Raw genomic sequence first — 24,988 nt, 5'->3', positions numbered from 1 at the left:
AGAAGGTAGAGAGATTCTTTTCAACTTCTTGAAGGAGAGTTCTAAAGGGACACATGTCAATTGCAAATTCAATCTGAAAATTTCCCTCTTCGTATATTTTCTTTCTTTTTCTCTCTAAAAGGCTTTTGATTGGTTTTCATTTTCAAATTCTAGGAGCTCTGCTTAGGTGCTGAAAGCCACACACCCAACATTCTCTCTTGTATTGAACAACAATTTATGTTTTATGCAGATAGTTCTGATTTGTTAGGTGATTATTGAATTATTTTCTATATATGTTTTCATGTATTTGTCTCAAGCAGATGAATAAGAACAAAAAAGGGTTTTGAATTCAGTTTGAATCTTGTCTCTTGTTCATGGGTTTGCAATCTTTTCTAGTTTGTGAACAAAGAGCATAAATTAGGCTTCAATTTGCTTAGAATTGTATGTGGTTGAAATGTCTTGCTGGTGGAACAAAGAGCCATGTAATTTCTTGGTTTTTATCATAAGGTTTGAAAATTTTGTGATGGGATTGTCTGAGTGCGAGATTCATAAGATGAAAGATAGATTAGGGATCTTGATGAAAGAATTATGTTAAAAATTTCTAGAAAATGTATGGTTATAATTTGTGTAATTGCCGAATAGATAAGGCATTGATCAGAGATACGATCATTAGGTTTTGTTGTTCATACCTGGGTGTAGCTATTATCAACATATTATATTATTTTCCCTTTTATGTTGAAAGTTATTCAAAGTTTAACCCTCACTTAGCTTACTAGTTTCACGAGTCATGCTATTAGCTATTCCATGCTTGTGATTTCTTAGTTAAGTATAGAAGATTTAAGGGTTTAATTTATTATTCTAGATCCTGTTTATGCTCATTGCACTGGTCACATAATCAGATCTTAAGAGGTTTAGTTGCCTAGGTTTTACAGAGTCCGAAGTGAAGAAGGAGTGTAGGCTTATATTTGGCCCAAGTTCTTAGTGAATTGTGACCATTATGTGAGATAGCCACCCATAGATGCATTATTTCCTTGCATACTTGATTTTTCAAATTCTATTAAATCAAGAGCCAACAAAATGGTGATTCTGTTGGGGAGTTGCATATAGAAAGAATCAAAATCTCCAGCATGAAACAAATTTGATATCTAGAAAATCTAGAGCAAGATGTGTTCCTTATTTTCCTTGCTATAGTTTGATGTTCCCTAGTATCCTTGTTCATTGACAATAGTAGTTTGACTGAATTGAAGAAATTATAGTATCAAAGTCACTTGGCATTTTACCAAGTTGTTGTCAGATCACAGAGTTATATTGTTTGCTTCAACTTGTCAAGTATTTGGCATTCCACCTTGCCAATCAGTATTTTCACATACTTGTTATAAATTTTGGATTGCCTTGCAATTTTGTGCAAGTTGATGTATTCTTTCCCACTAAGTGAGTGGGGACTTGAAGCCAAATCTTTGAACCAGTGCATTTTCAAATTCATGGTATGATTGAAAAATATAGCAATTGGAAAGAATTTTGAAAGATTTTATCTATGGTTCTTGACAATGGTTGAAGAAACTATGTGGTGTTCAGTTGCAAAGAGATACTCAATTACAAAATAAATTTAGATCTATTGTTGTTTCAAGAATCGAAGTTGTTTGCAATGACCATAGTTTAGGTATTTCTATTTTCATGAGATGTTCCTTGCATGAAAATAATATTATTTAGAGGTATTCTCCATTTGGTGATCAACACTATACATAGGAGAATTTGTTTTATAAGTTTTCATATTCTTGAATTCAGATTTTGAAAAGAATATGGTTGAGTATGAGAACTAGTAGGGAGAGCAAATATCTACTGCGGAAGTATTGAATCTGAAAGAGAAATTCAATATGATTGAAAGAAAGGCATGTGGAAAGTTTGCTACAGCAGTAAGGTGTAGTGTTTTCCATCTCTCTACTAAATATTCATGCACCTTAGTAATTTTTTATCCTTTACAGTAGTATGTTGTGAGAGTTGGTTATAAATTATGTTTTATGACTACTATAAGTCTATATTCAGTTAGTTCAGTCTTTGCAAGTGTTGTTGCATAGGTTTAGAGTCAAGAATCAATTTATAATGTGTATCCTCTTTCCAAGGTGTTAGTGAATCTGCAAGTTTTTCCATATTGAAAGTCTAGTTCAGAATGTACAAGTGGTAAAATTGTTTTAAATATTTTCTCACTATGTGTGAGTGGCAACTCTGATCTAAATCTTTGTACCAGTGCATGGTTTATTTTAAAATATTAGAGGCTTTCAGTATTTGTGGACAAATCTAGTTTGTTGGGAAAGAGAAATTATAAGTTCTTGATTTATGGTTTATGTGGTTGTGTGTATCTACTGAAGTATTTGATTTCAAAGGGTGAATCATTGCTGTGATCTCATTTTCCTCTTCAAGGAGGTGGTGGCTCTACAAAGATTCTAGCTATTGTGTGAAGGATTTTATGTTTGCACTTATGCCAATCAGTAGATTAGAGGTTTCATACAACAACACATAAAAGGTATTTTAATTTTCATGTATTTGTCTTTCATGAAAGTTGAATGAACAAAATGGTTGCCTCCATCTAGTGGTTTCAGCACTTAGAAAAAAAAGGTAGGAGTTTTAAAATTTCAAGAGATGGATTCTAAATCTAGGTTTGAAAATGATGTACCAACTCTTGAAAGTGTTCGTGCAAATATTGCTAGGTTGAAAGTGAAGATTCATAATAAGACTGCCATAATGATAAGGAAGACAATTGGTGATATAAAGGATCTTAGTGGATTTCAGATTTACATGAAATTTGAATCAGTAGTTATGAATCTTGATGAGTTTTTCAAACTTGAGGCATCTTCATGGCCAGTGGTACTCTTAGGAGTTTTTATGCCACATTCAATTGATTGGCCAGCCAAGTCAAGATAAGATAAGATTTGTGAAATCCAAGATTTTATGATGGAGGTTGAAAGTGCTTTGAATGCTAATGAGTCTAATGTTAAAAAATGCAATGAATCTATTGAAAATGATGTTAAAGATGAAGAGTCTCAGTTTTATGAATTAGAGGATAGTAATCAGTAGTTTGATAACATGCATAATGTGGGTTCATCTTTTTATGATGATGAGTATAAAGAAGAAGAAAATTGTAACAACAGTAATAGTCTTTCTTCTAGTGATGAATGTGAAGGTGTTACGATACTGGTTGTTGAGGTGTTGTCTAAAGAAGAAGATCTATGGGATAATCAGAATTCTGATTTTTCAGAATATATTACTAAATTTTTTGTTGTTGTAGATGTGTCAAGCTATGTAGATAAAAATCATAGCCAAGGAAAAGAAACTAGTAATGAAATCTTGTTAAGTGTTGATGAGATTATTGATTTTTTGGCTCAGGATTTTGAAAGCTATGCTAATCTATCCAAGGATGCTTGTGCTTTGCCATGTTTTGCAATTTCATATAGTGAAGTCATTTCCCTTAAATTTGATGATGATGAGTATATAGTTTTAGAATATGCTATGTCGAGTTTGGGAGGATTATGTGATGGTAATCCATATATCAATGCACATGACGACTTCTATGTTGAGAATGAAAATATAGAGATAAGGTCTGTTGCTAGTTCATTTCCTTGTTATTTTCATGAGGTTGAGATACATTCAGATTACTCATATGATGAAGAAAGAAATAGTAATAAATTAGTTCATTCTAGTGAGTTATTTCAGGAAGAAATTGATACAGATCGGCATATTGTGAACATGCAATTTAATGATGATTCTTGTGATTTGGTATCTAATAATTTTTTGGAAGGTGAAGAAAATGCAGCATATGTTCAGTTTGATTTGTAGAGTACCAATACTACAAATGAGGAGAAATTAGATTTTAAATACCCTTCATATCTGGATCCACAAGGTGAGTTACGATCTGATTCATGTAACTCGTTGAATGAAGTAGAATACCAAACTTTTGTGTTTTTAGTTGAAGGTGTCTATGAGTCAGTTAGTGATGATTAGTTCCAGTTAGATATTAGTAGTTATGATCATGCTGATTCATATTTTCATAGTAAACAAGGTGAAGAGTTTAATGCTGCTTTGTACATGCACTATGAGGATGAATGTGTGAATTTAGTTTTGCCAAGTGTTTTGTTTCAAGATGTTAATCTAATTGGTGGAATTGATGAGAAATAGAATTTCACTTTACCTCTAGATGAAAGGAATGAAAATCAGGTATATGACAGGTAAATTTTTTTTTTGAAGTTCGGTGGCCTAGGGCCATCGTTTGTACATAATAGGAGTAGTTTTTTCCCTGCTTTCAATAAAGTTGCTCGAGAGGAAGATTTTGAAGTTCAGTTGTGTGTTTAGCTTCTCCTAGAGATCTAAATCCTTGTCATGCTCAATAGGGATGTGCATTCATAGACAGAGCCACTATTGGCACTCAAAATTGTAGCCCTAATTTTGAGTACCATTGAAAATTCAAGCCCCATAAATGTTTTTTGATGCCTACATACATGGTTGTACTTGAGAAGCTTATGAGGTATTTAATGCTTCTATCACCTTCCATTTAGTATGCCTATGTGTTTCATGAAATTAAATTGCTATTCTAGACCATTTCGTGAAGTCTTTTTTTGAGCACTTCTCAATTCTGCATTTTCACCTAAGTGTGGAATAGTGATAGGAGGCCATGTTTGCAAGTGAATATATCGCACCTAGAAATTTTTCATGAATTTCCACTTTGAGAGTGTCTAGTATCCATACTCTAGAGCCTATGTTTTAGATTTTGAGTCATTTCGAGTATGTTTGACTAGGTTTTGAATTCCTCAAAGTTGGTTATTTACTGTTGTCATGCTAATGCACTTAATTCTGAATTCTAGAAAGCCTTGTTTGATAAGTTATAATTTTTGACCGGTTGATAAAAATGCTAAAATTCCTTTTGCATTGCATTATAGAGATCAAAGACTTGTTGTGTTTCAAATTTGAGCTTATGAAGAATCTATTTGATCAGTTTTCAAATGTGATTCCTTTTGCAATTTATAAAGTTTCACTGGTGTCAACATTTGCAGATTTGTCAGTACCCCTGTTCATGATGTTATATTTTGAAATCTATGATAGATGAGATTGAATGGATTGTACCATTGTGTTGTACTCCAAAAAGACTTTAAGTGTGCCAAGTTTCAAATCTTGATGAATTTGTCTGCACACTTTCCCAGGTCTTTTCCATATGAAAAAAAAACTTTTCTGCCATTGTTTCTAGTCATCAAATCCAAGTAGCCCACTTTGACTATGTTCCATTTGCACCCTGTTATTCATCATGAGCCCAAATCATAGATTTATGTTGTCCTCATGACAATGAACCAATGCACCAGTTTTCATTCTCCCAAGTGTCCATTTAATCATTTTTCAAAGCCAAATTTGAACACGTTATATGGTTTTCTGACATGTTCTTTTGCAGGTAATTCTGAGAGGGCAACTTTGGCAGTCAATATCTTTTGACTGGGAATTCCTCTTGAGATGAGATTTAACAGGATGTAAGAATGTGGAACAGAGAAATAGTGTGTCAGATTTCAGAGCCCAGTTAGATGTTTGGGTTAGTTTTTAAAGCCAATCAAAGGACCTCATGATACAAAATTGACAATTTGCAAAAGAGAGTTTCATTTGACTATTCAGTGGTTGAATTTGTTTCAATTTAGTGCTGGATGGTGAATGGGTCAATTTTGCAATTTAGTCATTTGAAGAGGAAATTTTTTTCAGTCAAACCCACTTTGGGGTCCGACTAATTGCTTCAAAATGATGGACTAATTTGAAATCATCAGTGTTGCAATCTAACAAAAGAGTATTCATTCTCAGTGTGTGATTTTTTGAGATTTAAGAAGTCTAAAATTCTAATTATTCAGAGAAGGTGGAGCAAAACGATCAAGATATGCTTTTTTATGCAAGTAGGGGCCATAAGCATTGTTGAATTGCAAAGGAAACTTAGTCTTAATGGAGTCCCTATAAGAAATATAAAGTAACCATGTTATTGAAATTAAACAAACACTCTAAATAGAGGCAGCCAAAAGTGTCATAATTGAACCTGACATCTATTAAACGAAGTTGAAGTTGAGTAAAAGGAACTAAAAGTAGAAAACATCTACAATGGTTGTGTCAATGGAAAATGTTGATCCTGCTTTTCAAGCTATGGGTCAAAAAGTTGGTATGAATATTTGGCACATTGAAATTTTTTGACCTGTTTCTTTACTAAAATCTAAATATGGTAACTTTTATATTGGAGATTCATATATTTTTTTACAGACAACTTCTGGGGAAAGTGGAACTGATAAATATGACATACTTTTTTGGCTCAAGATATATACTAGCCAGGATGAGATAGGAGGTCTTGCTATCAAGTCTTATCTTTTTAGGAAATGTAGGGAGCCGATTCAGAAGTGTTTGAGAGATGCTAAGATGGACAAGAGCACTATCCATGATGTTGTTCTCATAGGAGGTTCTACTCGAATCCCTAAAGTACAACAATTGTTGCAAGACTTCTTCAATGGGAAGGAGTTACGTAAGAGCATCAACCTCGATGAAACTGTTGCTTATGGTGCTGCTGTCCAGGTTGCAAATTTGAGCTCTTTGGCATCCCCCCCTAATCCAAGGGGTGTTCCTTAGATCATCATGTGCTTTGATATTGATGTCAATGGTGCCCTCAATGTTTCTACTAAAGACAGGGGCAATCGACCTCAAAAACAAGGAAGACCACGTAGCATTTTAAAAGAAAAAAGAAAAAAATTAGAAAATTTCATAGGGGAGCTCTTTGTTAGAGAATCCAAATTAAAAGACACAGTCAAAGAAGATATTGGGAGAAAGTAGCAAGAACAACACATGCTAACGAAGGAATAAAGAACATGCAGGATACAGAGGTCACACCTTGGCATGTTCACAACTATATCGTGCCTTTCATGGAGATGCTCCTATTACAACTTGATTAACAAAACTTGGAAGAATTTGATGTCATTTGGAAAAAATCATTTTTTTTTTAGTTAATGGATGTTGCTACCAATCTGAGTGTAGAAAAGTCACTTAAGGTATAATTCTCTATGGAAAATATTATTGAAGCAAGAGAGCATGATAGTATAAAAGGAGGCAACACATGCATAAAGGGAACCTACAAGAACTTAAACACAGTACATGCATAAAAAATAGAGGAAGTTGTAGGGTGTATAAAAAATGAAAGAACAAGGTCTCCCATGTGTTGAAAGAGGAACATACCAAAATAGGGGAACAACATCAAATAAGCCGCAGGTAGAAAGAGATAAGTGTGAATAGAGGAAAGGAGACATGAGGTAGGGGAGAAGCCCCACATGAATGAGGTAGCAGGCATGTTAATGAGTATTATCACTCCATGAAGTTCATAGGGAGCTAACACAAACAAATTATAAGCAGAAAAGACTCACACCTATAGCATAATATGAAGAGACAATGTAATGAGAAAGAGCTTGGCAACAATACCTTTGAATTTGGACAAAGAGTTAAACTAAAGTTCTCTCAGTATACTAGATCACATGCAGTTGCAAGTAGACATACTCTAGGAAGATTCACAAATAATTTACAAACTTCATTTAATGAATTTTGTCTTCTATTTCTTACTAATCCAAGGATCGACCATGCATAAGAGCCTCCATGTTAAACAAGTTTAAAGGAAGATCAAGTTAAGAACAAGACCCTGTGCAAACAAGAAGGGAAACACAGTTAAAAATATATATCTCATATTCCTCATGGGAGGGACATTTTAGATCTTTAAATACTAAAAGACACAATATGTGGAGTATCTTAAGACGAGCTTTTTGAAAGGCCGCTTGCGCGTGGAGCCTAGTTGGCAAGATGGAGGCAAACAACAGGTAATATTTTGAACAAACATGCACATTAAAGAAGATGATGTCAACATAGTCAAACTCATCGAAAAAGTCCAAAATCTGGAAATTCATTATATCGCCACTAGAAAGTGGCAAGGTTTTCTAGTAGGGACATAGCAAATCACCGAAAAACATCAAAATTTTGTGAAGTAAGATGTGGGTCCCACTTCCAATGTAGTCAACGAACCAATGAGTGACAAGTGACAGCTAGGCAGTGGGAATAGAACAACTCAGTGATGATGTGGAGCTCCAGACCAATCGCAAGGTGCCACATGGCATGAATCCCAAGGATAGTGATGATGTGGTAGATCATGATTAGATGGCACCAGATCATGCCACATGGCAGATCTGAGGGTATTCGATATGTTGCTAAGGTGAAGTTGCACACTAGTTAATATAGCAACATAGTGAATATGACATGACATCTAGGTGGTATACTAACATGGTGAGACTGAAGGACGAATCAGATGCTGACATGTGGCACCTAGTTGGAAGGGTCAGCTGATTGTGTAAAAAGGGAGCCAATCACATCTCGCCACATGTCATTAGGCTAGTCAACAGGTTTGACCCAAATAGAGAATGATGGGGAAATTTTAAAAAGCATAAATTTTAATATTTTATTAACCTCCCTCAATAATGTGTAGTTGTTTTTAAATAGAATTGGATTTATGATATAGTTTTCACTATTAAAATTATTCAAATATTTGTGCATTATATTGCTTTAAAAGCATGTAAGTAGAGGCCTGAACTTTAGAGGGGCATAACTGGGGCTATTTTTATCCAAAAAGGATGCTTCAATATACCATCAGAACCAAGAAGATCTGAATTTTCCATCTCCGAGGTCAATTTTTGCACAGGTGCTCACTGGTTCATGCTATAAGCCAATTTGTGATTCCTAGGGCATTCTCAGCAGATCAATTAGATTTCATTATGGATCATTAGAATTGGTTAAAGGATAGATTTGAAGACTTTTTGAAGCCTGAATGTGGAAGAAATAATTTGGAAAAGATTATATTGGCTTCTTGAGGCCATTTTAAATGATCTTTCACTTTTACCATGATTTCATTTTGGCATCAAAATCAGTTATGATGTTGAATCAAATATCTCAGGTATTTCTTGCTTTTGGAAAGAAAATGATGAAAATTTTACTATGGCAGTTGAGGAGAGGAGGTAGAGAGATTCTTTTTAGCTTCTTGAAGCAGAGTTCTGAAGGGACACATTTCAATTGCAAATTTAATCCAGGAATTGCCCTCTTCATATATTTTCTTTCTTTTCCTCTATAAAAGGTTGTTGGTTGCTTTTCATTTTCCAGTTCTAGGAGTTGTGCTCAAGTGGTGAAAGCCAAAAACCTAGCATTCTCTCTTGTATTGAACAACAATTTATGTTTTATGTAGATAGTTCTGATTTGTTAGCTGATTATTGAATTGTTTTCTATACATATTTTCATGTATTTTTCTCAAGGAGATGAATAAGAACAACAAAGGCTTTTGAATTCAGTTTGAATCTTGTCTCCTGTTCATGGGTTTGCAATCTTTTCTAGTTTGTGAACAAAGAGCATAAATTAGGTTGCAATTTGCTTAGAATTGTATGTGGTTGAAATGTCTTGTTGGTGGAACAAAGAGCCATGTAATTGTTTGGTGTTTATCATAGGGTTTGCAGATTTTGTGATGGGATTGTCTGAGTATGAGATTCATATTGATGCAGATGGCTATTCACAAGGTGAAAGATAGATCAGGGATCTTGATGTAAGAATTATGTCAAAAATTTCTAGAAGATGTATGGTTATAATTCGTATAATTGCCAATAAATAAGGCACTGATCAGAGATAGGATCATTAGGTTTTGTTTTTCATACTCGGGTCTTGCTGATATCAACATATTAAATCATTTTCCCTTTTATGTTGAAAGTTATTCAAAGTTTAACCCACACGTAGCTTACCAATTTCATGAGTCATGCTATTAGGTATTCCGTGCTTGTGATTTCTCGGTTAAGTATAGAAGATTCAGGTGTCTCATCTGTGTTAGTGAACAGACTGTCCTTCGAGAATATGCGTGCAAATCTAACCTTGAATGCCCAAGTGAAAGGACAACTCAACACCAACAGTTGGACAGGTTACCATGAAATTTATAACCTTCCTCTAAATTTTATCTAGTACAGCTCCCCATATGAGATATTCAATGAATTAAATGTGGATGCTTTTAACCAGAAAGCACAAAAGGATATCAAGCATCGATTAATAAATAAAACATAGATGCGAAAACCTATACTACTACATGAAAAGAAATGGTAAATGATACAAAGCCCATTCACCCAACATGTCACAAAGGACAAAGTTAAGAAACATGTCATCCATCTCCTTGAGAAAGTGTAAAAATAAAGATATGGAGATATACCAACATATTTCAGAGAAAACTAAAGTGACACACAAAGATCACGATTAGTGGAAAGTAGATTGCTCAAACTCAAAGTTTTGACATACAATTAACTTTCAAGTCTCTCTCCTCTAAAAGCATAAAAATGCATTTTCTATTACAATCACCAATAATAAAATCCAAAGTTTTCTCTGCATTTCAAACAAACATAACTCTCTTACTTTCTAACATGCACAATTCAGAAAGAAAGAAAGGGAAAACCCTGACTCCGCTCCTCATGACCTTGACAAGAAAAAGTGCTAATGCTATAAATAATCTGGAAAAGCTTTCCCCTTTGCTGTAGCACCAAGTCTACAGTACTAGAGAGAAAAGATTGAACCCCTAATTACTCTGCTGCTGTCTTATTTAACTTGTTCCTTTCTGTAACTTTTCAACTTCATAACTGATTTTTGGATGATGGTTCTTTTCACATTCCCGAAAGAATTTTCACCTCTCTTTTTTTTGTTGGTATACCTTGATAAACTTATTAAAGCTTATGTTTATCAATAATAATCCTTTTCAAAAAGATATTTTGATGACCTCTCAATTTTGCAATATCTCCATATGTGAGAAAATCTCAAAGGGTTACTAATTAAAGTATCAATATCTTTATATGGCTGCAGCTGATTTGGATAGGTGTACAGAATTAATTGATAGATGTCAATTAATAATTCTTGCACATCTATTCCCTATTTCAATTTCTCATGAGATTTTAAAACTACATCTTGGGTTAATGACCTGACATTATTCTCTTATAAAGAGTGATCTCTTCTGTGTCGAAGATCAACCTTCTACACTCGGTAGGCTCGAGTTTTATATGGATTCTTTTAATATTTCACACTGAACTTTATTGAGCTTGAATTTGGGCCGCTTTTGAGCATTTGCATTTCCTTTATATGCCTTTTCATCATGGAGCTTTACTTTCTTCTTGACTGTCATTTCTTGTCTATGTATTCCCGGCTTTCATAGTTTTGGGCCTTTGAAAACATACCTTTGTTTACGCCAATACTTAGCATCTTTCTTTGCACATATTCTTTATCTATGATAGTCATGTTTCATAGGAATGGCATTCGGTCGAGCATTGCAAATTTTTATATAAAGTCTTCCTTCAGTGCTACGTTGTCCATCAAATGTTGTTCTTTTCATATGCTATGTAGCGTGCTGTTATGATACGCCATGCAGGGTTTTCGACAAGTGCGAGAGCAACTTCTCTCGTTGTTTTCAAAGACTAAGTGCAGCTTCATCCTTAATACATAATTAATTTGAAATTATGGATTATAATCATGAGATTTCATACATTGGGTGTTGATGTCATTGTTACAAGCAAGACCCACCATCGAGGCACCCTGTCAAACAACTTGAAAACATAACGTGTCATACATTATTATAGCCGTCCCTCCTTAGACACATTTCTTTGAACTAGATTCCAATTGGGATTCAAAAGGAAGCAATATAATACCCGTCCGTTATCTTAGTTTGCATGTCGTAGCCTTTAGATCGGGATTGTGGGGTGGGATGTCTTCTATTATCTTCTTGTTGATTGTTGGATTTATTAAATCGGCATTTGCATCTAACCAATGTGTTGTTGTTTCATAGTATAGAGATGGATCATAATCAAAATTACAAGGGAAACCCTCCACAGTAATACCATAAATGGAATCAAACTGCCGCCTACGTTTAAGTTGCTGAACCCAGCATGTGATGCGGCTTTGGCAGTGATCTGTCGCCATGGCATGCATGGAAGAGTATTATAAACTGAAATTAGCATCAGAATGTATCATTATAACCAACCCGCAGTTTTCAAACTACTGAACATATACTTATATTTTTGGAAGCTGACATCGATGCTTTAGTGGTGGAAACCACTATTAGGATGTGTTCATAGGGGATGATTCATATATGCATGCGGGTCTGTGATCCGGCCATTAACCAGCGTATGTTGTTCTTATCAACATCGTGACCCAAAATCTAAGGGACGCTCATTTACAATTCATCTTGTCTGACTTATGCTCACGCCAAGCATTCACCACTTCTATATCCATTTCCATTCAGTAATAGTGATTCTCTAGAGTATTCTCCGTGGTTAGAAACATTTGGTTCATTGCCTTTTGTACCCACTATGCGTAAGTTCAGAACTTTCAACTGCTGTGCTACAAGAGCCTGATAGGTTGGACCGAGAGCAACTACAAAATTTTTGGATTGTAAGTATGACGCAAATTCTCAAAAAATTCTCACCAATTGACTCATCCCAGACATGGGGAAAAATTGTATCAACTTATTTGCAGATGGCATGACTTTCCCACCAAGTTGCTCAATCATAACTGATATCCAATTTTAACATCTGCACTTTTGAGGCAAATTCTTGTACATCCTGCATGGCTTGAGAACAGATCTCCAAGCATCTTGTTATATAATCCATAAATTTTTCCTCATAGAACTGAACATCCTCAAAAAGAGAGCACGAAGGCCAACATGTTGTGAGTTTTACGGCAAGATCTTATCTTGTGGCAAACCAAGCAATTCACAATATACCATTTTCCTTCATTTGTTTCACCTGGAAATCAGCACATGATATCAGTTGCTATCTGTATGTCTAACACAATTTGCATTAATGTGTCAACCACATGTTTGAATTTACTAAATGTGTACTCATACTTCATGGCATTTAAAACTGAATCATTTCCTGACTGCACTGGCACATCAAGAAAAGAATAAATACATGGGTGCCATAGTATTTCAGCAATTTCTTCCAAGTTTTCAAGAATACAAGGGGGATTTGTCATGCCAATTCGAAGTATTGTACTCCTATCAGAAAGAAGCTCGGCCACCAAATATATCAAAATGATTATTTCTTTCATTTGTGTGAATACTTTCTTGCATTTACTTGTTAGATAATTGTTTATCACCACTTTCACGTGGAGATTTATAAAGATGTTTGCCTTGGACCTTACTTCCATTTAATTCTTCTATCCTTAAGATGTCTGATAAGTACTTCAATAGTTCATGGCTATTTTATTATTGGAATAGATTTAGCACACATAGCATTGAAAATAAAAACTAAACTGATGACTTCACATTTCATGTCTTCCAACTGAGAGCCACTTTTGTGGTGTTGAGCATTTGAATTATTACGCTCTGAATTTTGAACTATGACACTTGAACCTATTTCAAATGAAATGAACCATTGAGAAGAACCTTGAAGATTCACTATGGTGGTAATTCATTCTTTGGCTGAGGAGCATCTCCAAACTATGATCTCTGAATTTCTACACTGAATTACTGAACTTGACAGTGTGAGCCTAGATCTGAATCTGCAAGCTGAATCAACAAACCACCTCAAAATTTTGAATCATTTCAGACTACTTTGAACCTTAGTTCAAAGTGGTTTGAAATAATAAAAAAAATTAAAATTGTGGTCATATTGGGGACTAATAGGGGCTCTGGTTGTGGGACTGATTTTTCATACAAAATCAGAGAACTCCAACAATCTCTGGGAAAAGAATAGTGCTTTAAAATTGGGCAGATAGAGTCAACAAGATAAGAAGACTGGGAGCTGCTTGTGGAGGGGAGTAGGGCAAAACCAGGAAACAAAACCAACAACAAACACATATAATACCAGCAAGCACAAGGCTTGCACATTATTCCAACTACCACTACACAAATCAAAAACTTATTTACAATATTTACAAAGGTAGGAAGAGAACCTACCATAAAGATTGGAAGAAAGAAGAAGTTAAGTGAATCCATTTATTGGTTGAAGAAATAGGAGCCTTTTCGAATGAACAAAGTGTATTTCAATGGAATAGCTCTAAACCATTGCTTGATGACGAATCTTTCAATACCAAACTTCAAACTAAAAAGACACATGGATATGCTGATCCAACTCTCTTTCTCGAAAAGCCATAACTTGTCATAACACTCATCTTCACTTAAGAATTGATCCTTTACATTCACAGGGTTAGATTCCACTTCAGGCCGAAAAACATGAAATGAAAAAATCTCACCAAGAGATGATGCATAATGCCCTGAAATGCTATCACGAAGATTTGGTTCTTGCACATGATTATAGTCAGCTTGTAGCCATAATGATGCCTCATTTTTCACGGGGTCAACCCTTGAATATATGTTTTCTCCATTTCTTTCAAGGAACTAGTTGTCATCAAACATGCCATAAATTCTATCCCTTTTCCTTTCCAAGATGTCATCACATGTTTCAATATTTCTCCCACAATCCAAATTAGCAACACTATGCATGGATGGATGAAGATGAAAACTATCAATAAATGCTTCATTCTAAGTCAGATTTGAAAAAATACCCGAGGCATTGTCTGAGAAATGATTTGGCTTGAGTAATGACAAGAATGTGTCTATGATTTCATCTTCTTCATTGAGAATCACATTCTCCAACATGTCAACTGAGGCACCGCTAGATTGAAAGTTAGCTTCATATTTCTTTGTTTCAACCAGGAATTTTGTAGAGGAGTCTTTTTCCAAAGGAATCTTTGTCTCATTTCTACAAAGGAGTGAATCATCATCAAAAGGGCTGGTTTGAGAGAGATCTTCCAGTTGAGGATATAACAAAATTTTGCCAATGATTTCTTCTTGTTGATCAAGCAATGCTTCAGCTGGACAATTTACAAACTGAGTACTAATTCCAGTATCTTCATAAAGAAAAAGAAACTTTTCTTCATGCACTTTCACCTTGTCATTGTTACATATTTCATCATCGAATGGAAAAAGTCTTTGGATGGGCTGATCACTGGTTTGCAAGCACGAGGAGTCATCTTCATTCTTTATGAAAATAAGAAGTTCATTTTCAGGCTGCATGTCATTTTGAATCCCTTCATCAAGAAGATTTTCCAAAGAAAGATGATTAATATCAAAGGTGAAAGATTGAAAATCCAGGGGCAAGTTGTCTACTTTCTCACCAATAGGGACTTCTGAAACAAGAAGACTATCAATATTCTTGAAACTGAAACTTTCAAGATGCGAGGAAAAATATTTGAATGTACCTCTATTAAAATCAACATTATCTATAAGGTCTACTACTACAATATCTTCAGAATGAAAATATTCAAGGAAGGGATCTTTTTCTAGATTCTCATTCAAAGAACCAATACCCTCACAATCTTTTGTGACATTTAAAGACTCGTTTTTAGACAAAGCACCCAGAGAATGCATTTCAATAAAACCTTCAAGCAAAGAACAATCACCATGACCTTCTACTGTACAAATTTTTGCATAAGATGAAGAAAAATCTTGGGATAGGATTTCACCATTATTGCTTACCCTTTCTCCATTGTTGGCACAAATATTCTCATCCATTGAAGGTTGATCAATAGGAGGTTGGAGTAACCTTGGCTATACCTCTTGGTCACTTATGACAAGGAGATTGAGATACATGGGTGAAATTGAAATAACGGGAGGTCCATCATCATCTTCCTTCAAATGTTCCTTCAACCAAGCCACTTCCTCTTCCAGATTTTGCAAGTGTTTTAGCTTACGAAATCTTCCACAAATGCCTCTCCAAATCAAGAGAGATATACCATCATCTTGAAAGCTTAATTTTTTTTTCATACCTTTAGACATACTTTCTCTAAAATGATCTACAAAGTCACGTAACACTTTATCATCAATCTGACAAAGTTCCAAGAGAGAAGGGTCTGGCCTTGATTGTCTCATAACTCCTATATCCAGTATGGTCTCTGTATAGAGTCACCAAATCTCCTACATGTGGAGATAATAAAAAAACTGAGGAAGTAAATGTTAGGCACTCAAATCTTCACTTCTATTTCCCCAACAGAGTCACAAAAAATCTATTAGTGAATAGATTGTTCTTCGAGAATATGCATGCAAATCTAACCCTGAATGCCTAAGTGAAAGGACAAATCAACACCAAAAGTTGGACAAGTTATCATGAGATTGATAACCTTCCTCTGAATTTTACCAGGTACAACTCCCCGTATGAGATATTCAATGAATTAAATGTGGATGCTTTTAACCAAAAAGCACAATAGGATATCAAGCATCTATCTGTAAATACAATGTAGATGTGAAAACTTATACTACTACATGAAAAGAAATGGTAAATGATACAAAGCCCATTCACCCGACATGTCACAAAGGATGAAGTTAAGAAACATGTCATCCATCTTCTTGAGAAAGTGCAGAAATAAAGATATCGAGATATAACAGCATATTTCAGAGAAAACTAGAGTGACACAAAGATCACGATTAGTGGAAAGTAGATTGCTCAAACTCAAAGTTTTGACATGCAATTAATTTTCAAGTCTCCCTCCTCTAAAAGCATAAAATTGCATTTTCTATTACAATCACCATTAATTAAATCCAAAGTTTTTTCTGCATTTCAAACAAACACAACTCTCTTACTTTCTAACATGCATAGTTCAGAAAGAAAGAAAGGGAAAACCCTAACTCCGCTCCTCATGACCTTCGCAAGAAAATGGGCTAATGCTAGAAATAATATAGAAAAGTTTTCCCCTTTGCTATAGCACCAAGTCTACAGTCCTAGAGAGAAAAGATTGAACCCTTAATTACTCTGCTACTGTCTTATTTAACTTGTTCCCTTCCGTAACTTTTCAACTTCATAACTGATTTTTGGATGATGGTTCTTTTCACACTCCTGAAAGGATTTTCACCTCTCTTTTTTTCATTGGTTTACCTTGATAAACTTATTAAAGCTTATGTTGATCAATAATAATCCTTTTCAAAAAGATATTTCGATGACCTCTTAGTTTTGCAATATCTCTGTATGTGAGAAAATCTCTAAGGGTTACTAATCAAAGTATCAATATCTTTATATCGCTGCACCTAATTTTTTTTGATGAATAGTCCTTTTCAATTAATAAAATTTACTAAGATTACAAAATTAATCTTTATATGACTGCACCTAATTTGGATAGGTGTACAAAATTAATTGACAGATGTCACTTAATAATTCTTCCACATTTGTTCCCTTTTTCAATTTCTCATGAGATTTTAAAACTACATCTTGGGTTAATGACCTGACATACTTCTCTTATAAAGAGTGATCTCTTCTGTGTCGAAGATCAACCTTCTACACTTGGTAGGCTCGAGTTTTATATTGATTCTTTTAATATTTCACACTGCACCTTATTGAGCTTGAATTTGGGCCACTTTTGAGCATTTGCATTTCCTGAGCATTTGCATTTCCTTTATATGCCTTTTCATCGTGGTGCTTTAATTTCTTTTTGACTGTCATTTCTTGTCTATGTATTCCCGACTTTCATAGTTTTGGGCCTTTGAAAACATACCTTTGTTTACGCCAATACTTGGCATCTTTCTTTGCACGTATTCTTTATCTATGACAGTCATGTTTCAGAGGAAAGGCATTCGGTCGAGCATTGCAAATTTTTATATAAAGTCTTCCTTGAGTGCTGCGTTGTCCATCAAATGCTGTTCTTTTCATATGCTATGTAGCGTGCTATTATGATACCTCGTGCAGGGCTTTCTGCAAGTGCGAGAGCAACTTTTCTCATTGTTTTCAAAGGCTCAGTGCAGCTTCATCCTCAATACATAATTAATTCGAAATTATTGATTATTATCATGAGTTTTCATGCGTCGGGTGTTGATGTCATTGTTCCAGGCAAGACCCACCATTGAGGCACACTGTCAAACAGCTTGAAAACATAACGTGTCATACATTATTATAGCCATGCCTCCTTCGATGCATTTTTTTGAACTAGATTCCAATCAGAATTCAAAAGGAACCAATATAATACCCGTCCCTTATCTCAGTTCTGACGCCGCAGCCTTCAGATTGGGATTGTGGGGTGGGATGTCTTCTATTATCTTCTTGTCGAGTGTTTGATTTATTAAATCCGCATTTGCATCTAACCAATGTGCTGTTGTTTCATTGTATAGAGACGGATCATAATCAAAATTACAAGGTAAACCCTCCACAGTACTAGCACAAATGGAATCAAACTACCGCCTGCATTTAAGTTGCTGAACCCGGCATGTGATGCGGCTTTGGCAGTGATCTGTCGCCATGGCATGCGTGGAAGAGTATTATAAACTGAAATTAGCATCAGAATGTATCATTATAACCAACCCGCGGTTTTCAAACTACTAAACATATACTTATATTTTTGGAAGCCGACATCGATGCTTTAGTGGTGGAAACCACTATTCGCATGTGTTCACAGGGGATGATTCATATATGCACGCGGGTCTGTGATCCAGCCATTAACCAGTGTATGTTGTTGTTATCAACATCGTGACCCAAAATCCGAGGGACACTGATTTACAATTCATCTTGTCTGACTTTTGCTCATGCCAAGCATTCACCACTTCTATATCCATTTCCATTGGGCAATAGTGATTCTCTAGAGTAGTCTCCTTGGTTACAAACATTTGGTTAATTGCCTTTTGTGCCCGCTGTGTGTAAGTTCGGAACTTTCAGCTGCTGCGCTAGAAGAGCCTGATAGGTTGGACCGAGAGCAACTACAAAATTTTTGGATTGTAAGTATGACCTGAATTCTCAAAAGATTCTCACCAATTGACTCATCGCAGATACGGGCAAAAACTGTATCAACTTATTTGCAGATGGCACGATTTTCCCACCATGTTGTTCAATCATAACTGATGTCCAATTTTAACATCTGCACTTTTGAGTCAAATTCTTGTACATCCTGCATGGCATGAGAACAGATCTCCAAGCATTTTGTTATATAATCCATAAAGTTTTCCTCATAGAACTGAACATCCTCAAAAAGAGAGCACGAAGGCCAACATGCTGCGAGTTTTACGGCAAGATCTTATCTTGTGGCAAACCTAGCAATTCACAATATACCGTTTTCCTTCATTTGTTTCACCTGGAAATCCGCACATGATATCAGTTGCTATTTGTATGTCTAGCGCAATTTGCATCAATATTTCAACCACTTGTTTGAATTTACTAAATGTGTACTCATACTTCATGGCATTTAAAACCGAATCACTTCCTGACTGCACTGGCACATGAAGAAAAGAATAAATACATGGGTGCCATAGTATTTCAGCAATTTCTTCCAAGTGTTCAAGAATACAAGGGGGATTTGTCATGCCAATTCAAAGTATTGTACTCCTATCAGAAAGAAGCTCGGCCACCAAATATATCAAAATGATTATTTCTTTCATTTGTGTGTATACTTTCTTGCATTTACCTATCATATAACTGTTTATCACCACTTTCACGTGGAGGTTTATAAAAATGTTTGCCTTGGACCGACCTTCCATTTAATTCTTTGTTCTTGAGATGTCCGATAAGTACTTCAATAGTTCATGGTTATTTTATTATTGGAATCCCTTAAAATGAGGAGCTTTAGCACACATAGAAATGAAAATAGAAACTGAACTGATGACTTCAAACTTCATGTCTTCCAACTGAGAGCCACTTTTGTGGTGTTGAGCATTTGAATTATTATGTTCAAAATTTTGAACTATGACACTTGAACCTATTTCGAATGAATTGAACCATTGAGAAGAACCTTGAAGATTCACTATGGTGGTACTTCATTCTTTGGCTGAGGAGGATCTTCACACTATGACCTCTGAATTTCTACACTGAATTACTGAACTTGACAGGGTGAGCCTGGATCTAAATTTGCAAGTTGAACCAACAAACCACCTCGGACTTCTGAACCATTTCGAACTACTTTGAACCTTAGTTCACAGTGGTTCGAGATCATAAAAAAAATTTAAAACTGTGGTCATATTGGGGAACAACAATCTGTTATTCTAGATCCTAATTATGCTCATTGCACTAGTCACATAATCAAATCTTAAGAGGTTTACCCACCTAGGTTTTATAGAGCTTGAAGTGAAGAAGGAGTGTAGCCTTATAGTTGGCCCAGGTTCTTGGTAAATTGTATCCATTATTGGAGATAGATGCCTATAGATGCATTCTTGCCTTGCATACTTGGTTGTTCAAACTTTTTTAAATCAGGAGCCAACATCATGAACACAAGCTCTAACAAGGATTGTGAGGAGTTTTACAGGGGTTTTACATCCTATTCCACATGATCAAAGTGATACTCAAGTTGGGTTGATACCCAATTGAATAGTTCCTTCATAAACATGGCTACTAGAGGAGCCCCAATGAGGCCTCCTTGAGGATTTATAGGGCTTTTACCAACTTTTCCTTAAGGTTTTATAAAATATGGTAATAGGAACAATTGTTTCCAATGACTAACCATAAAGGATTTTTGGGGTATTGAGCCACCAAAAAGCCATACAACTATATGCTAAAATTAAGGGTTTTGAGGGTTCCCTAATGTCCTCACTTTTTAAACACCTTCCGAAGCTTATCAAAACTTCTCCTTCACAAAATAACACCTTCTAATACTACTCTTGAATCCCTCCCAAGGGCTTAGCTTAAAATCCAATCCTCTGCATTCTAGAGCCAATTTGTTGTTGTCCACTCCTAGCCGAATACTGTTGTATTCGCCTAGGGTAAGCTCAAAAAAAATGTTGCACATGCATCCAAGGACCCTAAAATTTTGTACAATGGGGTCTACACTTTAGTATTCCAAGTTTCCATGGTTTTCCCATGGTGGAAACCAAAGATATAGCCCCTAATTTACATGGTATGCTAAAACTGGCAACACATTGTACAGTTTGAAAAGAATTTTATAAAACACTACAAAAACTATAAGAATCTAATCCTAAGACACTCTTGAACAATAATGCATTGAAATGTTACACAAAACTCCACTCTATTCACAGGAAATTAGTCATCAAAGTGACTGTTCCTCGAGGATTGTTGCATATAGTCTGTTGTTTTGAACTTTAGCTGTACAATGACTTTCATCAACTCTTGGTTTAGGGTTTATCATCACCTTTATATTCTTCCCATCAGTATTTGTGTTTGGTTAGGGATTTTTAGCCTCTTAGTAAAGTTTGAAAAAGAAAAAAAAAAAAGAAAAGTTGCTAGCAACTTTTTAGCAAGTTTTTCTCATACATTGTCAATGACCATTGTAGATCCTCCTAAAGCACAAATGAGCTTAAAATCAAAGAAAAGACCTATTATTAAGCTTCTAACCAATGAATGAACTTCTTATGCATTCATCAAAATATATTAATGATCTTAAAAAAACAACAAAAAGCTCATTGCCACCTTTAAATGGAGACTTGAGTTTAAATGGAGATTGTCAATTCCCAAACATGTCCCAGTCAAATAGATGACCAAGATGTTGCTTGAGTAAAGGGGATACTAGTTTATTAAGGTATATTTATGATCCCACTTGAATTCAATTACTATTTTTTTGAGCAGCTAGCCAACTGCTTCAGTGTGGGATTTCTGTAATATTTAATGTCATCATACAAGTACATGCCATTTTTTGTAAACATTTTCTATTGTAAAGGATTAGTGAGCAATATCTGTAATGTCTATTTTTGGGACTAAAGAATATAACTATTAAAATCACAAAGTGTCCATAAGCTGTTGTAACTAAGATTATGTGCAATATCATTTTGTTAATTCTAATTTGGTCAATAATAGTGTATACATATGTAAGAATAATTTGGTTCATATATATCTGGTTCTTAATTGTCTGACTATTATGAATGACTTATTTTCTTTGTTTTGGAAAAATCTTTGTTGTATACAATACTCAATATTGGTATCCCTTTATATTTTTTATTGGTTAATGTTCATAAATGCATATAGATCCTTCAATGATATTCCTTTTCTTTATTGGATGCACTTGCTTTAGATTCTCAAAATGACTATTTATTACCTATTGGAGGGTTGTGGCTTAGATCTCTCTCTCTCTCTCTCTCTCTCTCTCTCTCTCTTCCTCCCTATTCAATCAAATGAACCAACTAGATCTACTCTACATTTTAATGTCTCAAGTATTGCCTTGTGGTATGACTCGTGAACTTTCCAAAGAGTCTTATCATGTGGTTTTCCACCATATTTTATCAAGTGGACATTTGATGTGATAACAAGGTTCGAATAATGAAGAATCTTCCCCTCTATTTGCCAATCCTCAAATAACCACAAGTTAAGGTTCTTCATAGAATATCGTCTAAGCCATGTGGCGATTACAACCACCGCACTGATATGGTACTCTAAACCTTCAGCATCTATAACCAAGTGATCCATTTTTTGTTTGGCTTGAACACAATGATAAAAATAATAATACATCCCTTCTTCATTGTCTTCAGGTGCAATAATAGCAAAAATATGGCCTGCAATTATAAATGTACAAAATGTGGTCATTAATTCTAAAAATACTCTGGTAAAAGCCATAATGTTACATATATGGAAATTACAAATATATATATATATAAAATCGAGTTGCACTAGATCAGACAAGTAGTCAAAGTCAATGGATAAATCTATCTCTATCATTTCCAGTGCTTGTGGGGGACAATAGGTGTCAATTGGGTCCAAAACTCGTATATCCAATTTGTCCACCCATTCATTTGACTCACACTTGTCCCAGTTTTCCTTTGCATGTGATGGACAATAGCATACCATTTTTCGTGTGTGGATACTCTACGAACCTGCATCAAAGCTTCTAAAAGAGTGCAACTCACTTGATCATATTATTGTGCAAGAATCCTCATATGGTGCAATGTTAGTATTATCTATCAACCAAAAAAATCTACGAACTGTAGACTCACCTTCCTTACCTGGACCCATTGTAGCATTACACCACTAGATGATGGATTAAGCATCTATCAATATTGCTCCATCTTTGTACTTTAGTTCTTCATGAGCTAAGACTCTTTTGATGCATGTGCTTGCACATTTGTGCTCTCCCTTTCCATGACCATCCTTTGTGAAATTCAACATATATTGAATTCTAGACAACTTGTGCATCCTGCTCAACGAATAGAACATCTATGCATTCTTGAATTAAGATGCAGAATTGTTTGACCAAATAATGTGCTGATGATATGGTATGCTCCTGTTAGCCAAATCTCCATAAAATAGTTGAAAACAAACATGTACAAACTCTGTAGAATGTGATAAATCATCACTGATGTAAAAATGGTACTCCCTCAAAATCTTCCTGTCATCCTCTGTACTTTTAGGTGAATGCATGAATGTTATGTGAATAAATATGGAAACCTATTGAGAAGTATAATACTTTTCTTGCACCTCATTGTTTTGGTTATAGTGTGTAGTTCTCTACGAAGTCTACAACTGAAACAATGGTATCCAGTGGAAATGTATCCTTGCACAACTTGAATTGAAAATCCAGCCATTGAGCTCTATGTGTATGCCTTTCATACTCGTAAATAATCTTTTCACAAAAAATCTTCATAAACTCATACATTGGAATCTTTTCAATGACTAAATCACATATTTTCCCCTATTTTCCATCTTTTATAGAATATGTCACTATCTTATATCTTCCATAATCTACTATTTCATTTCCAATTGCATGTGTACTATCCATATGTTCACAAGTTGATAAAATTTGCAAAGAAACACAAAATAAGCATGTAACATCCAACCATGATGTCTTGTAAAATTGTTGGCCATCCCCTCTTTCACATAAAATGTTGGATATGAATTCCCTTGAAGATCAAGGTGGCTCATTAATGTCAGAATCCTACAAAATAATCATAGAATGCAAAAACACACATATATGCCTAAAAACATCAAAGTGGTTAGAAAATTCAATATGTATCCTACCACAACAAGTTGTGCACGTGTCATTTACCCATCTAAAAAAATCTTTTATTTATTCAAAATTGAGGATACATACTAGTAAATATTGCAAAAAATAGTGTCTGAGTTGAGTTCAAAAAATGTCTTTCATGTGGGTCACAATTTTGGCTACCAATCCTCCTTCTTACAACATCTCTTTGATTAGGGGAAGCATGCATGTTATTTATCCAAAAATATTTGATCAATGATTTCAAAGGTTCACTAATTTCTTTATCCTTTCATGATAGTCTACCACTAAATGTCCATAACTCATTTTTTGTTGGATCTTCAAATCTCTCACACCTTAGCATGGCTCTCCTTAGAGTACCTATGTTTTTCTTGTCTTTCTCATGAGTCAAGCTTTCTTCATTTGGGTACTTACTATTGTCGATGTAAGTACTCATATTGTGATATTACTATCTTTGGTGCATTATTTAGAAGCCACTTTTTCATAAGAACTCATTAGATTCTTTACAAAAAAAATTCATTTGAATCATCCATCATTCTTAGCCCAAGAATATTCATGATAGGCCAAAATTTCAAATTCCTCATTATTTCAACAAATAATTGGCATTGAATTGTAATATTTAATTCTTCAAAGAATAATCTCCACATACAATTAACTTTTCTTTGACAAGTACACTTGCTAATCTTGGCAGGCATTGATTTCAAAATGTTAGTATCAATATTAATCAAATATTTTGGTCTACTAAAATGAATTCTAGAAGATTTTATAATCTCTTCCATTCTCTCAATATTTTGAACATCAACATAAGGTTGAGTGCTTGACATACCTTGACATACCTACTTGATATGTTGATGTTGTGCCTCCAACATGATATGATGGAGTGTGTACATCGTCAGATGTATAAATTAGTGTCTCTTCAACATGAGATAATGATATGACTCCAACATTGGAAGATGGTGTAGCTTCACAATTTAATTGTCTTCTTGAGCATAACAATCTCATTCGTTCTCTTTGTCTTTCCAATTCTTCCTCTTTGTTTCTTTGTATCGATGGTTCTTATTCCTCT

The sequence above is a fragment of the Cupressus sempervirens genome, chromosome 3 (assembly GCF_028749045.1).
Source record: "Cupressus sempervirens isolate cs-2001-9-10 chromosome 3, ASM2874904v1, whole genome shotgun sequence".
In the NCBI taxonomy this organism is placed as follows: Eukaryota; Viridiplantae; Streptophyta; class Pinopsida; order Cupressales; family Cupressaceae; genus Cupressus; species Cupressus sempervirens.
This window is presented reverse-complemented; position numbering follows the sequence as displayed.